Genomic DNA, 16,402 nt, shown 5'->3' with positions numbered 1-16,402 from the left:
TCTCCCACCCCACTGGACACTCTGTGTCTCCTATATTAGCCACTCCTTCTGTACACCTTCCAAATGTTAGGGTAGTCCGGGGCTCAGTAGTAGGGTTCATTTACCTTTCTTATCTGCGTTCTCTCAGTACATGGATGCTTAAATATGGATGAATTGACAAGCACAATTTTAAGGAAAAGAAGGCAAAGAGTACATAGTGTATGGTCTTTTGTTTATATATTTTTCTGGTTTTTATTTATTTTTGAGAGACAGCATGAGCAGGGGAGGGTCAGAGAGAGGAAGACACAGAATCTGAAACAGGCTCCAGGCTCTGAGCTGTCAGCACAGAGCCTGATGTGGGGCTCAAACCCATGAATCGCGAGATCATGACCTGAGCCAAAGCCGGACACTCATCTGACTGAGCCACCCAGGTGCCCCCGTTGTTCTTTATATACACAGGATGAATTAATCTGTGCTGATAGAAATCAGAGGAGTCTTTATCCTTAAAGTACTGACTGGAAGAGAACATAAAGGAGGGTTGGGGAACCATAGTAATATTTTCTCTCCTGATCTGGGGATGTGTTCAGTTTGTAAGAAATTCATTTGCTACCTAGTTATTATGTGTATACATTACTATATGTATATCATAACTAAATTAAAACTTGAAATCATCCTTAGGGTTCCTGGGTGGCCCAGTTGGTTGAGTGGCCAACTCTTGATTCGGCTCACGTCATGATCTCACAAATGTGAGATCGAGTCTCCCAACCTCCCCCATACACATACACACTTACCCTGGTTGGGCACTGCGCCGAGCATGGAGCCTGCCTAAGCTTCTCTTTTTCACTATCCCTCTGCCCTCTCCCTCTCAACCATGCACATGCACACATGTGCTCACTCGCTCTCAAAAAACAAACAAAACTTGAAATCATCTAGTGACCATATTCAGGATAGAATCCATATTTCTTGTCCTGGCCTTCCAGACTGCATAATCCATTCTCTCCCTTGTCATGTCACTCACAGGTTAACTCCGCTTTGCTCTAGCCTTCCGCTATCTTTTGATCCTTGAGTGCTCATTCTGAGTGTTGCATCCTTGAAATTTCCAATCCTTCTAGACATAAGTTTTCCCAAATTCCTATTCCTGGTTCTTTCTTCCCCTTTAATATCATATTGAAAGTTGCCTCCTAAAAGCAGCCTTTCCAGAGCCCTAATCTGAAGGTGCCGCCTGGCTCCTCCCTCTTATCTCACCCTGTTTTCTCTTCTTCATCGCCCTTAACACTCTGATACCGTATTCTGTGTCCATTTACTCATGGCTTATTTCTGCCAACGGAATTTAAGCTTCATAAGGGCAAGAAACTTATTCTCTTGTTCCCAACCACAATTCTAGGGCCGAGAGGAGTGCCCAACAAATATTTTTTCAATTACTAGATGATTGTTCCTGGTTGGGTATCTACCAAAATGTACGCATACCCACTGTGACAACATTTCTACGTCTAGGAATTTGTAAGAAAATCACCTAAAGGGTCTGAAAAGATATACACATAATGATGCTGGCTATAGCACTGTTTATAAAGAGGGAACATGTCAGCATATTCAGTATTCAGTGATATTAAATTATTTATGTATATAGTAGAATTGGTATGCAGTGGAGTATTACACAGTCTTCAAAAGGAATGACATAAATAACAGCGAACATATTTAATTAAAGATCATGTTATAACTCAACATATACTGTATGATCCCTATTTTGTATTCTCATATGTATTATATTTTATTATCTTTCTATTGATCTAAATGGAAAGATGCAATCCAAAAGTTGACTGTATTAAGACTGTGGATGATTTTCAGTCTTCCTCATTCCTTTGTTTATTTTATTTTTATGATGAGCATTTATTATTTCGTGATACAGGTATAGAAACCTTTTTCTATGTTACAAAAACAAAATAAAAATTAATAAGACCCTTGAAATAAGAAACAGGCATCCCAAAGTAGCTATAATGTGATTCTGAAAAATGAAGGACATCCATCCAGGGAAAAATCTAGAAAAATACAGTTCAGAAAAAAATCAAAATATTCCCAGCTCCTGCTCTAAATTCTTTTGACAATAGTTCATTCACTTTGCTTACTTAAAATAGATATAATTCTCATTACAGAATGCAGGTTTAGTCATTGTCATAAGGGTTTGTAACCTTCACATTCTGAAGTAATTACATCTTTAATAGGAGTTATTCTATCTTCATATAAGGATAAGGTGGACCCTACGTGACAATTTGGATCAGTGCTAAAAAAATTAGGAAAAAGTCCACAGCATCCCTTAACAAATTTTAAATTACTTTATTTTTCAGTGGTGATGCCACACATGCACTTAAGAAATAAAGAAACATCTTAAACTTCATGTAGATAAAGACACCTGAAATAAATACAAATTCAAGTATGGCTTCTGTCTCTGACAAGACATTAGTGAGATCACCCAGCCAGTCTGTTTCCTCCAATTCTCTTTCTTCTTTCACTGCATAGAGGGCCTGTGGAGATTATGTGGGAAGATGCACGAGACAACCTTGTATAGAGACTATCACATAGTATATCTTCCTAAGTATTTGTTGGCCTCTTAAATATTTGTGGGCCGTATATGTATGGGCTGAGTAATTCTCATTTTGTCATTTCCTTATGGACACCATCTTCACTTTTTTTTTATTGCCTGAAACACTTTTCAAGGGGAATCCTCATACTTTTTCTGTTATTTGTATACTTGCTGTTTAGCCAGGTTTTAAAAATGCAGCTTGAATCTGGGGCACCTGGATGGCTCAGTCGTTTGAGCGTCCGACTTCAGCTCAGGTCATGATCTCACAGTTCGTGGATTCAAGCCCCATGTCGGGCTCTGTGCTGACAATTCAGAGCCTGGAGCCTGCTTCTGTTTCTGCCCCTCCCTCACTCATGCTCTGTTTCCTCTCTCCATAAAAAATAAACATAAAAAAATGTAAAAATGTAGCTTGAGTTCCATAATTACAAAAGTAATACACAAGGCAAAACATTTGAAAACCACAAAAATGACCAATATTTATCTTTGAACCCATGAAAATATATGGTATTACTGACTAAAACTGGGAATAAGTATTTTGATGTTGATTAACTCCAATAAAGACAAGGCAAAATGATTTTATTTAAGTCCTTGAATTCTTATTCCTTTTAATATTTTCCTGTGGACTGTTGGCAATTTTCATAGTAGCATCATATTGTTGATCAATATTCTAATAAGACAGATTTCTTCCAGGTATCTGCTTTTTGTATTTATATTATGCCATACTTTCAATTTTATGTCTTACTTGTACTGAGTAAATTTATAATTACCTAGAGAGTTGATGAGCACACTCCAAATTACTTACTGCAGTTCATCTAATAGCAGTTGACTAGATGACTCCCAGGACCGGTTCCTGGGGGCTGCCTCCAAATATTAGTACAACTTGAAATTGAAACTTGTATTATTTTTAAATTGAACATTCAAGCATGTTATACATTCCTTCCCCCAAAAATAATGTGATTAAAGTCATATTTTCCTAAGTTTGCCAATGAAAAGGTGGTGACAAAGCAGATTTTAAGACCTCCTGTTAATAACATGGATTGTCACGATCATTTTTCCTTGTTCTGTGGCTTGTCATGCTATCACAGAACAACATCAAATGGGCCATGGCATGATTTGCTATTCAGAAAACCCTGTTGGTGTTCCACAGAATCCACAGTTTTCCAGATGTTCAAAAATTGATTATTTCTCTTAGTATCTTCCCCAGTGACCATGTCCAGTTCTTTTACCTTTTTAAAGACACATAAATATTTTGCTAGAATTTAGTACTCCACAATCCCCTACCTCTAAGTCTCTAAAAGTTGTTCATAATTGTGCCAAGCTCACGATGCCTCTACTAGCCCTAGCAACCTCCAATCTAATTTCTGTCTCTGTAGATGTCCCTATTCTGGAAATTTCATGTACAATACATGTACAATGAAATTGTACAATATATGATTTCTTGTGACTAGCTTCTTTGATTTAGCATGGTGTTTTCAAGACTCATCCATGTTGTATCCTATTTTGCTACTTCATACCTTTTTATTACTGAAATATATTCTGTTACATGTATAGACGTGTTGTTTACCAAATCATCAACGTATGGACTTTTCAACCCACCTGCATAATGCTACTGTCAGTGGTCATGTGAATGTAGGTTTTCATTTCGAGGGGTGGAAACCGGGGGAGTGGAAACTGACAAAATGGTTCTTTACAATATTGTGTACAGCTCGCAATTTCTGATGTTCACGTAGACCGTGCCATTTTCTCTTCTCTTCTGTTCATTGCAGTTTCATTTTTAAAATGTTAGTTAGGTTCCTCTAAATTGATATCACTCTAAATGAGTTACAACCTACAGTTTGAAAAACGCTGGGCTGGATGATTCATAAGGGTCTTTCCAGATTTAACACAATAGTGTTTTACATAGCATTATTGTTCTACATGCTTCATAAACAGCTTTTGATTTAGTATTTATTTATAACAACCCTTTGAAGCAGGCATAAATAGCCCCAATTTATGTAGGTGTAAACTGAGAATCAAATAACCGAAATAACTCTGCCTCTAAGGCCCATGCTGTGTGTGTTTTATTGAAATAAAGTCCAGCTACATTCAAGTGATCCTTTCAGTCTTACTAAGTCTTCTCATATCCCCTCAGGTCAGTTATTTGAATACCCTTGGCTCCTGCAGTTCATTCACTTCATGGCTGAATGAAAGATACCTTTTTGCCTGCTTGCTTATTTATTTCTTTATGTATTTACTGTAAAGTTTACATTTGTTTCTTTTTTCTGTATATACTTATGCTTATCACAGAAAATATGGAAAATAATGAGAGAGAAAAAAACCAAACAAAAATCTCACAACGTTCTGAACACCTGTGATCCCAACATGAAAGATAACGTCTGTGCTTGATGATATATACGCTTCCAGTCCCTCTTTTAACAAAACTGGACTCATCCTGCACTTAATGTTCTACAAATTGGAAAAGTATTCGTAATACAGTTAAACATATTTGCTTTTTACTTTATCCTGAGTCTACTGTTCATCTACTTTAGCCTGATGGCTCTCTCTTGACTACTACAACCTTTTATGCTAAACTCTTTTGTTTCCTCTCCCAAATTAAAATGAGATCAGATTTTCCAACTTCTTAATATTGTGAGTTTGTGAATCTGTGCCAGTTATCTCTCAGGAAAAACTCTCAAAATTCCCTAATCTTCTTACTTTCAGCCAATTTATTACTTCTCTCAAAATCTATTCTGATTATCTCCCAATTATACTCCCACTTTCAGGCTTCCTTTTTTCTGTAAAAATATATTTTTTAATGTTTATTTATTTTTGAGAGAGAAAGTGAGACAGAGCAAGATCGGTGGAGGGGCAGAGAGAGAGAGAGGGAGACACAGAATCCGAAGCAGGCTCCAATGTAAAAATATTTTTTAATAAGGACAGTTTCATGCCTCTGCTACAGTTAGCAATGTTTTTTTTCACTAATGCTAGTTGGTAAGTAGATAATTTGCCAACTCCAGTTCTTAAGTTTCAAACCACATTTGATGACCATCTCTGAGACAAGATGATAAAATATCTAAATATTGAGATGGGGGAAGTAGAATCAAAAGATAGCTTGTCAAAATTCTTAAACCTAAGAAATCCTTGCATTCATTTTGGATTGTAAGTCCTGGAAAACAGGAATTACTTTTAACTCGACCTCTTTCCTGGAACAAAGGTGGGATTCCATAGATCTTTGCTTGATTATTAGCGAACTGGCCCCTTCGCATCCCCCCTCCCTCCACCTAGGTAAAGGCAGAAGCCAGGTAATGGTGGTATTGACATTTCAGTCACACATAATAAGTAGCCCAAGCATATGTGCCCAAGAAGGCAATTTCTTTTTTCCATTTATTTAACTTTAGTTCTTGAAAACCTTTCTCTATAGTAGGTGCTCAAAAGGTGATGGTAGAGGAATTCAAGGTAATTAGAAGTCTATGTCCTTCTCTCATTGGACTTATATTCTCATTGTGTATACAAAACCTTCTTGTGTTAAGCATTAGAAAACACTCACAAAGAATAGGAAGTGAAAGATAACATTGGATTTTTTTTCACATGAAAAATATTCAGTGATTGTCCTATTTATTTGATGTGAAGATATTGGTCATAAGAATAAAATGGATTCAGCTCAAGATGTTTCATCTAAGTGGGAAAGACAGAAGTGTGTACTAATTATGGAAAGGGTTGTATTTTCACTGGAGCAGAGAATGTGAAAACTACATGTAAAAGACAAAAGCATCAGGTGCCTTGTTCTCATGATCTGGTTCTAAAGGAGACATTCTCATATGATAGTTTGACTTTTGGAAAATAAGTAGTATGTTAAAATTAACATTTAAATTTAAAATCATTTTCATAATGATATCTTAAAATTTTTATATATTAGTTATTTTATGTATCAGTGGATAAAATATTTTTCTAAAGAAAGAATATGATTTTGAAATTAAATGCTGTTGTAAAATGTTATCCAAATAAGTTAAAAAATTAAATTATATTTTAGGTTGTTAAAAATTTGAAGTACTAATACTTTCTGAAACATTAAGCATTATTTTACTCTTTTGGCCTGCTTTGACTGTATACATAGGTTTTTATCACTTGCCTGTTTTCTATGTTTTCTTTTTGACTCTGATCTCTGAAGACAGAGACCCCTGGAACTTATTTTTTGTCTCTACTTTCTTCTTATATATTGTCAATAAATGTTAATTGAATTGAAATTCCTCCTTGCATATTATTTTTTTCTCTCTTAACACTATCATTTTGGAGCTACTTACCTCTCTTACAAGGCATAAGACTAAGTATTTCTTAATTTTTTTTCATGGAGAAGAAATACAGTTTAAATCACAAAATATTACTGATATTACTCTATTTATGCAGTCTGTTTCTCTCTCTGAGTATGGACCTCTGAACCATTTGAATCTGTATAATAAGTGTGTCCCATAAAAGAAATAATAAGTGCTTCTTATTATTACTTAGGAGACATTAGACCTTTCCACAGGTTACAGGGACTGATTTGGGATAATGGAACAAATCCATTGGGAAAGCCATCTCAGTATGTGGACTATGTGAATGGATTATCTTATGGATTGAAGCCTGTGATTTTCAGGCTGATGTCCAGACACCAGATGGCTTTAAAATCCTTTCATCCAGAACACTAGCAGGCTGCTTTAGTCACATTGCTCTTGCTAATATTTGTAGAGCATCTATGTGGTCCCCAGTGCATGCACTTATTATTCTATTAGGCAGACATTATTCCTTTTGAAGCTAGATCACATGACTCCTGGGCTAAGTTGACATTAATCACTATTTTTCCAGCCTTGGGCTGTAAAGTTCCTATGCATCTTCCAGGAAAGGACTTTTCAGAGGCCTGTTCACAAAGATCAAACAAAGAAATGATTTACCACAATCACCATTTAAATTTTTAAAAATTAAGCAGTACTTCTTCCTGCCCAAATACATGCTAATAGCAGGCAATTCTAGTTGCTAAGAAGTCAAATGATCTTGCTTTCCCAAGATGGATGAAACTAGTGTGTGAGGGGCTAGCATAGAAACTTACTTTTTGTTGAAACCATACAGGCTAATTTGGATAATAAGAAATGGTTTTATGGAAGCTATGATTTCAATAATTCCAAATATACCGTAAATACTACGCATGCGTCTTTACTCTCCTCTGGTCTATTGTTTCCTCTTGATTGCTACAAAGAGGAATTTTCCATCTGTATAGTGGTGCGGTTAGACTCTGGTTCTCTTTTGAATACCAATCCATATAAAGTGTAGAAATATTAATAATAATAAAAAGCCTCTCTTTGCTTACTTAATCAGCTTTGGTTGCAAACTTTCTGCTGTAAAAAATCATTATCGTATAACTTAAATTCGTAATCTTGTTACCCTCTTATTTACTAGATTTCTGAATTTAGCTAAGTTGACAAAGAAATGAAATTTTGCAGCTTTTGTCTGACATGCATGCTGTTTATGATTTTAGGGATTATATTCATTTTCAGCATTAAATTCATAGAATAAGCAAAATGTCAAACTTTGTTTACTAATTTTATACTTATCTGTTCCTTTAATATCCTGTCTTGGTTCTCTAGTTATAACATAGATGAACCTAAAGTTTGCTAGAAACATTTGCCATTAGCTTCTTCTAAAAAAAATTAAATTTGAGGATAATCCTACCTCCAGAGCTTATTCTGTTCCTGGCCATTGACTGTGACAGTGGAAGGCTCATCTGAAAGCAGCGGAGCATCCCATCTAAAAGCATAAAACATATTACATTTCATGAAAAAGCTAATTCAGATTGTTTAATTCTGGTAATATTGCCTCTGTCACCTTCAAAATCAAAATGTTCTTTCCTGTTATTATAAGGAAAACAACCAAATTGCTAAAAAACCCATTTGAATACACAGCTGCCTTATGTTGCATACTAATTTGATTAAAAACGCTCGTGCCTCACCAGCATTTTTACATAAAGCACATTGGTGAATTTAACAAAGACTATTTTAAAAATATATCCGAGGCGGTGTTGATGACCAGAGTCGGCAGTAGTGACCACCGGCCCCCCTGGACCGAGCAAAAATCTTTCTGGCTGTCTTGGAAGGCATGAAACAATTGTCGAGCTATATTTGTTTGTTCACTGCTTTGGGCACTGAGCCAACCTCATTGCAAATAACTGCATTAGTCAAGTGTATCCAAATTATTACAACACAGCGTCCATCCCAGTTCTTGCTGTTGAAGCATTTTCTGAATCTTCATGTCACTAGAAAACATTTATTTGAAGGGTGAGCATCACATAAATTCAGGTCCACTTGGATTTATAGAAAAGTGGCAAGACTACTTTCACAACTGGCTTTATTTCTCCTGTCTCTACAGGAAGGAGTTTGTGAAGGGCTTATTGTTAAGATCTTATTAAGTCAGAAGAATTTCCAGCTCTTATCGGGATATTTTTTCATCCTGGATCTTTCCTTTTATTTCTTCATTTCTTTCTTGAGATGATTTTTAGCTGGTTTTAATATTTATCCATATGTTAGCTGACTTTAACTTTGTTTCTAATAATGAATGTGAGGGTTAAAAACATTGATAATTGGTATAAGACACTACTGAAGTCAATGCAATTAAATAGACTGAGATTTTAGAAATCTTATTCCATATCTTACAGGTAAGCCACAAGCAAGGTCTGCATATAGAAAAAGAAATTCTAGATCTTTCTTGATGACTATGCTGGTGAATTCATACATCAATGAACATATTTTCCAAATGTCTTATTACTCTCTAACAATAAGATATCTTGTTTTTGAAGATACCTCAGCCCATTTCCTTATGCCACAAGACTGCCAAGTATATATTCTAAAAATGTATCTGATATAGACCATGTTTACTATTTAGGTTTCCAAGTTAACTTCGCACTATATAATGTTTTGATTTGGTTTGGTTTTTTATTTTGATTATTTTAGTTGCCTGCCCTATTTTCCTACTCATTCCCATTTTGTTATCTAGAGAACCATTTTATCCAGGCTATTGAGTGCCACAAGTTGTTTCTTAGGATCTTGGATTAATAATTTCATTATCTGTGTTACAAAAATAATGATGTCCGTCATTTTTATTTTAGGACCATTCAGAGGACTAAAATAAATACTAAAAAAAAAATTCTATAAGTTGTCTCAAACTCAAGAAAATTTTTATTATAAATTTAATGTTTAGGATCATTTTGCCATTTGACCTCACAAACATATCTTGGAAAATATAGCAAACTTATGGGACGATGGGTCCAGTTATACTTGTTTGAAAAACTGTATTGAATAAAATAGTTATGTTTCTATTCATGTTTTATTTAATTTAAAACTATTTAATATGAACCATGAATTAAATAAATAAATAATATAATCTTAATTTTATTCATAAATGATATTAAATTTTTTTCCAGGAAAATAATTCTACCAAGAATGAACAGAATTAGGAGTTCCCTGATTCTTCTCTTATTGTTCTTTAGTAAAGAGTGTGTTCACTGTATTTAAGCTAAAAATAATAAACCTGTCCCTCAAAAGTATTTATCAAGAACCCTGTCAATACCTTGAGACTTCCAGAATCTTTAAGAATAATTGTCCGAACAATTGGAAATAGTTAAACAAAATAAATGTAATAACAAAATCAGATAGAAAAGCAACTGATTTAAACTATAACTTCTAAGTTAATAAATGCCCTGGATAGTACTTTGATATAATGTAAAGTGATAAAAGTTTATATACAACACAAAAGTATGATAGTGATTGGGTAAACTTATATGGGTACATAATTATATGTTAATTTTAAGTTTTATTAAATCAAACATATGTGTTTGAATATGTTTGTGTATTTGATAGGAAATAAATGAAATTCTAAGTAAAGTCTATCATTCAGTTTTTGGCTAACTTTATTTATACCTTTATAATGCCTTCTATTTTCTAAATATTGTTTCTGAACTTTGTATAATTTCAGAATTTAAAAACACACTAAATGTTAATTTTTTAAAAAATCTTATGAAGCAATCTTTGAAGCAGGTATCTTACCCATGATAACCCTTGCATTTAATTAGTCCTTAACTTTTTTATCTGTTTTATAGTAAATTAGTATTAATTTTGTGCTAAAGCATACTTACTCAAATAATTATTTACAACACAATGTCATTGACATAATTTGTCTAGATATCATTCTGTGGTAGTACAGAGATGGAGGAGTCATTTTCTAAGTGAAGTTTAGGAATTCTTATAATATTTTAGAAAATGCCTCTTATGTTAAAGAGACAGTTTTACTCAACATTATGTAAAGGATGGGAAGAAAATTTCCAAAATTGCAATATATTATCTGTGGATCTCATTCTTTTTCATTACCTATTTATCTGCTCTTTTCTCTTGACAAAAATCAAGCTATCTTAAATCTTTATTTGATGGTTTCCTATAAGATACACATAGACAAAAGAAACGGCGTCAGGATATGGAACAAACATTCTCAGAGATGTGTATACAACGATTTACTTTAAATCCTCCGGAAATATTTTTGTGTTTAAATCTACCTGTAAATAAAAATACAATTATGAAACAAGCTGGAAAATTGCTATTTGCATTATAAGTATTTTTATATCACGGTTCACTTCATAATTTTGTGAAAAATTCTTTTCAAGAAATTGCAAGAAATCATTCTAGTGACAGCCTCTGTACCAGAAACTTCTAGAATATTCCACCATCATGTGTATCTTGTTATTACTAGAAAACTGACCCAGAATGTTTGAAACATACTATTTTAGTATTTGGCTCCCCCAACAAAGTATCACAAATTGCCTGCTTACCAAAACAAAATTTGATTGTCCTATAGTTTTGGGGAATAGAAATCCAAGACTGAGGTATCAGCTGAGCCATGCTGCCTCTGAAAGCTCTAGAGAAGTATTTGTCTCAGGCCTCTCTTTAGCTTCGGGTAACTTCAGGCATTTCTTGACTTGTAGATGGCCATGTTCATATTGTATTGTCTCTGTCTATGTCTCTGGGTCCCAATTTCCTCCACTTTTAAAGGACTTGGGGAAAAAAAAGAAATTAAAAGAAATTTAAAAAAGAAATAAAATATAGGACACTGGTTGTATTAGATTAGAGCCCACACTAATGACCCTTTAATTTGTTTGCCTTTATAAAGACCTTATTTCCAAATAAGATAACATTCTGAGGTACTGGGGATAGGACTTCAAAACATATTTTCTTGGGGGACAAAATTCAACTGTGAACACATGTAATCTACCATTCTTACATAGTGTAAGCTTTGGTGTTGGTCTTCTATGTTTAGAAGTGTTAAAGTTACAGAAAAAGCAAATTAATGGCTGGTATTTAAGCAAGTGCTTTTCTCGAGGACAAATCCCTTGACTTAGAGTACCACTGAAGAATTATAAATACTGGAAAACAGCAAAATCCAGCTCATCACGATAGAGAGTAAAAGATAGCTGAGTGCAGATGCTGTGTTCTTTGCTGCTTAGTCTATAAGTCTGGAGAAAGATTTTTGAACTTACAAGGGGACATGAAGATCAAGGCATTTTAGGTTGAAAGTACCTCTTTTCATTTCACAGATGAAGAAACACTTGAAGGCCTTGAGCAATATTTGGCCAGAAAAAAAAAAAAAAAGAACTTGCTGGCAGATGGATTAAACAGACAAAGTTTCATCCATAAAAAATATTTTATGCCCTAAAATATACAAAATTAGAAGCATCGATTGGGAAGCTGATAGTTTCATACTTAGCAAACATAGCCAGTAAAATGCATACATGTCACAGAAATGAAACTTCCAAAATGTAGGCTACCACTTTGTAACGTAATGCTTTAAACTATGAGCCACAAGCTACAAAAGGAAAAAAATGCACTTAGAGAAAGCAGAACCATTAATATCTGCCCTGGGACATCATAAGCCTGAGCTTTGAATTCACTCTTTTTTTTCTTTATTGTGCTGTTTGTATTTTTTCCTTCTAATTCTGCTCTGATTATTTAGCTGACTGAAGCAACTGGAGTAAAATAAGTTGTGACATCTTTGCTTTTTCAGTTGATTTTTTTTAAGTAACCTAAAGACAGAGGACAGTTGCATGTTTTGTTATGCAATGCTTACAAAATATATGTATTGCTTGGAATTGCCAAAAGTATCTACAGACAAAGGTTAGCACAATTCCATTTCTGATACAAAGTTTTTTTATCATAGACAATAAATGTCAGAGCTTAGTTAAAGTGAAGAATTATTTACTTTATGAGAGTCAGTCAAATATTAGTTCTATAAGACATTTCTATGTATCTATACTTACGGTCTGTCTATAGTAATAAAAGTTTAAATTATCTTTGAATGAATATATGAAATAGCTCTTCAGTAACACGTTGATTGTTTCATTTCTCATGGAGTTATGGATTGTAGCATTATGATAAAATTGATAATACTCAATTTTTTTCTTGTAAAATATTTCAAATGTTAAATAGTATCAGTTAGGTTCTGAAATTACTGTATCCTGTTTTGCCTATAGTTCGCTTTGTCTTGTAAAGGTTTTTAGTTTTAATAAGTTTATGTTAGATTTATTTTATATTAAAACAGTAGGATATGAGAATTTGTTTTCACTAGGCCATCAGAAATGAGTTCAGGCTACTAAGACACTCAGAATTTGAAAATGGTTTTGAAAGGGGGTGGATCATGGGAGTTTTGTTTAAATCACACTACACCAAATAGTAGTTGTATATCCCCGGCCAAAGACTTCCAGGTGTGGCAAGACCAAACCTTAAGGTTTTAGACCTCGAAGCAAATATAAGATATTAAAATATTACAAACAAATCACTTCTTTGACAATCAACTAGAAATTAAACTGAGTTTAGTTTCTTTCTAATGCACACTTGCTTCATGTTTGTTAAGCTAATATCATCTGCTATCAGACTACATATTGAAAACTCTGCTTGGAAATCTAGTGACTCCTAGGGCTATGCCAATGATCCTCTGTAAGTTAGTCATGTATGCATTTTCATTGGAGGAAGTGTAAAGACTGAACTATCTTTAATGTATGTAAATAGGATACAGTTACTTTATTGAGATACCTTACAATTCATAGAGATGAAGTCCAAATCAAATCAGATTAAATTTTTGACAGATTTTTATTATTGTTAGACTCGAAATTTCTTATAAGAGACAAATGGAATTCATCATTTGTTCCCTCAAGAACTCTGCATAGGACCTGTGAAAAAGGTTTCAATAATTTTTTTTAGATTGCAATAATTTTTGAAGTTGTTAGTAATATTTACTAAGCACCTACTGTATGCTGAGCACTGTGCTCAATGCCAGAAATTCAATGTGGCTCACAAGATAAAATGTGGGCATATATTTAAGCTATTATAAATTGATCATTTACTATGACATTAATAATGGTAGGTCATTTACTAAGTGGTATAGGCTTCAGGCACCCTCTGTATATTATATAAATTATATAAACACGTGACTTAATCCTCTTAGTGACAATGTAGAAGTATTATTATCGCCATTTTTCAGAGAAGGAGATTTAGACTCAGAGGATGTTATTTTCACAAGCAATACATATAGTTAAAAGCAGATCAACCTGGGGTGCCTGAGTGGCTCCGTTGGTTAAGCATCCGACTTTGGCTCAGGTCATGATCTCACAGTTCGTGGGTTCAAGCCCTGCGTCGGGCTCTGTGCTGACAGCTCAGCCTGGAGCCTGCTTCAGATTCTGCGTCTCCCTCTCTCTCTGCCCCTCCCCTGCTCACATTCTGTCTCAAAAAATTAAACATTAAAAAATGTTTTTTAAAAAGCAGATCAAGCTAGAAAATTCTGTGTACAAATTCTAAACTCTTAACGATTATCCTAAACATCTTTATATATGTATATATATACACACACACATATATATTGCTTTCCTTTGGTATGTTGTATAGTATAGTGATTTTGATAGTTACATATTTAATTAAACTGAAATAATACAATGGTGAGAAATTGAGAGAAAGTACAAAATATGCTGAATGTGACTGGATTATGTAATTTGCTTTTAGAAAAAAATCATATATTCAGGGCACCTGGGTGGCTCAGTCAGTTGAAATTCATCTTGATGTTAGTCAGGTCATGATCACTCAGTCTTGGGATGGAGCTGCATGCTGGGCATGGAGTCTGATTGAGATTCTCTCTCTCTCTCTCTCTCTCTCTCTCTCAAAATAAATAAATAAACATTAAAAACAAGAAAAATCATATATATTACTGCTAGAAAATCTAAGGATTGATATTATGATATAATTTCTTTTTAAAATCTGATTCCAGACATTTAGTTACTCCTGAGAAATCTTTCTGGGTATTGAATACAGAGAATATAATGGACAACATGACGACTTTTGAAATACACCATGGCAATTTAATTTACATGAAATTATTTTCTTTTAAGGTACTAATTAGCATCCTAACCTGGAGACCCAATTATGGTAAGCTTAAGTTTACAAATGTTAAAATAGACTTAAAATATGCCCGCCATTCTAACCACGTTTCAAAGATCAATATCTTTAATCTTTATAGTAAGTGGATAGATGCCTTTTTCAGAGACATAGAATAATAAAACAAAAACTCCAGTTTAGGGAGGTTGGCTGCAGACCCTCACGCCCCATCACCATTGCCTTAGGCCATCACATATTGGCAGGCTGAATACATTGTACTACAGCGATTCTTCATAGAATTTTAGTTTCTCTATAAAATTAATATGAGAAAAGTTACTAGATATTGGCTTTTCAGAGAATACAGTTTGATGAAATAAAATAAATCATTTATTTCTTTATCTTCCTTCCTATAATCTTTTGTACTTTTTACAATTGTTGATAGATAACCATGGTTTTTTTTTTACTTTTTATTTTATTTTTTTAGTTTATTGTCAACTTGGTTTACATACAACACCCAGTGCTCTTCCCCACAAGTGCCCTCCACCATCACCACCACCTCGTTTCCCCCGTTCCCCTTCCCCTTCAACTCTCAGTTCATTTTCAGCATTCAATAGTCTCTCAAGTTTTGTGTCCCTCTCTCTCCCCAACTCTCTTTCCCTGTTCCCCTCCCCCAGGTCCTCCATTAGGTTTCTCCTGTTTTCCTGTTAGACCTATGAGTGCAAACATATGGTATCTGTCCTTCTCTGCCTGACTTATTTCGCTTAGCATGACACCCTCAAGGTCCATCCACTTTCCTACAAATGGCCAGATTTCATTCTTTCTCATTGCCATGTAGTACTCCATTGTGTATATATACCACATCTTCTTGATCCACTCATCAGGTGATGGACAGTTCGGCTTTTTCCTGTTTTGGCTATTGTTGACATTGCTGCTATGAACATTGGTGTACATGTGCTCCTATGCATCAGCATTTCTGTATCCTTGGGTAAATCCCTAGCAGAGATATTGCTGGGTTATAAGGGAGTTCTATCGATAGTTTTTTGAGGAGCCTCCACACTGTTTTCCAGAGCTGCTGCACCAGTTTACATTGCCACCAACAGTGTAGGAGGGTGCCCATCTCTCCACATCCTTGCCAGCATTTATAGTCTCTTGATTTGTTCATTTTAGCCACTCTGACTGGTGTGAGGTGGTATCTCAGTGTGATTTTGATTTGTGTTTCCCTGATGATGAGTGATGTTGAGCATTGTTTTATGTGCTTGTTGGCCATCTGGGTGTCCTCTTTGGAGACGTGTCTGTTTATGTCTTCTGTCCATTTCTTCACTGGGTTATTTGTTTTGTGGGTGTGAAGTTTGGTGAGTTCCTTGTAGATTTTGGAGACTAGCCCTTTATCTGATATGTCATTTGCAACTATCTTTTCCCATTCTGTCGGTTACCT

At 34.5% G+C, this 16,402-nt stretch overlaps 1 protein-coding gene across 4 annotated transcripts in view; it reads right to left on the bottom strand.

The window, feature by feature from the left end:
* CCDC178 (coiled-coil domain containing 178) overlaps positions 1–16,402 on the bottom strand; it is a 294,180-nt gene that overhangs the window by 25,149 nt on the left and 252,629 nt on the right. The gene's annotated exons all lie outside the window — the stretch shown is intronic.

This window comes from Suricata suricatta, chromosome 14 (assembly GCF_006229205.1).
Source record: "Suricata suricatta isolate VVHF042 chromosome 14, meerkat_22Aug2017_6uvM2_HiC, whole genome shotgun sequence".
In the NCBI taxonomy this organism is placed as follows: domain Eukaryota; kingdom Metazoa; phylum Chordata; class Mammalia; order Carnivora; family Herpestidae; genus Suricata; species Suricata suricatta.
This window is presented reverse-complemented; position numbering and strand designations above follow the sequence as displayed.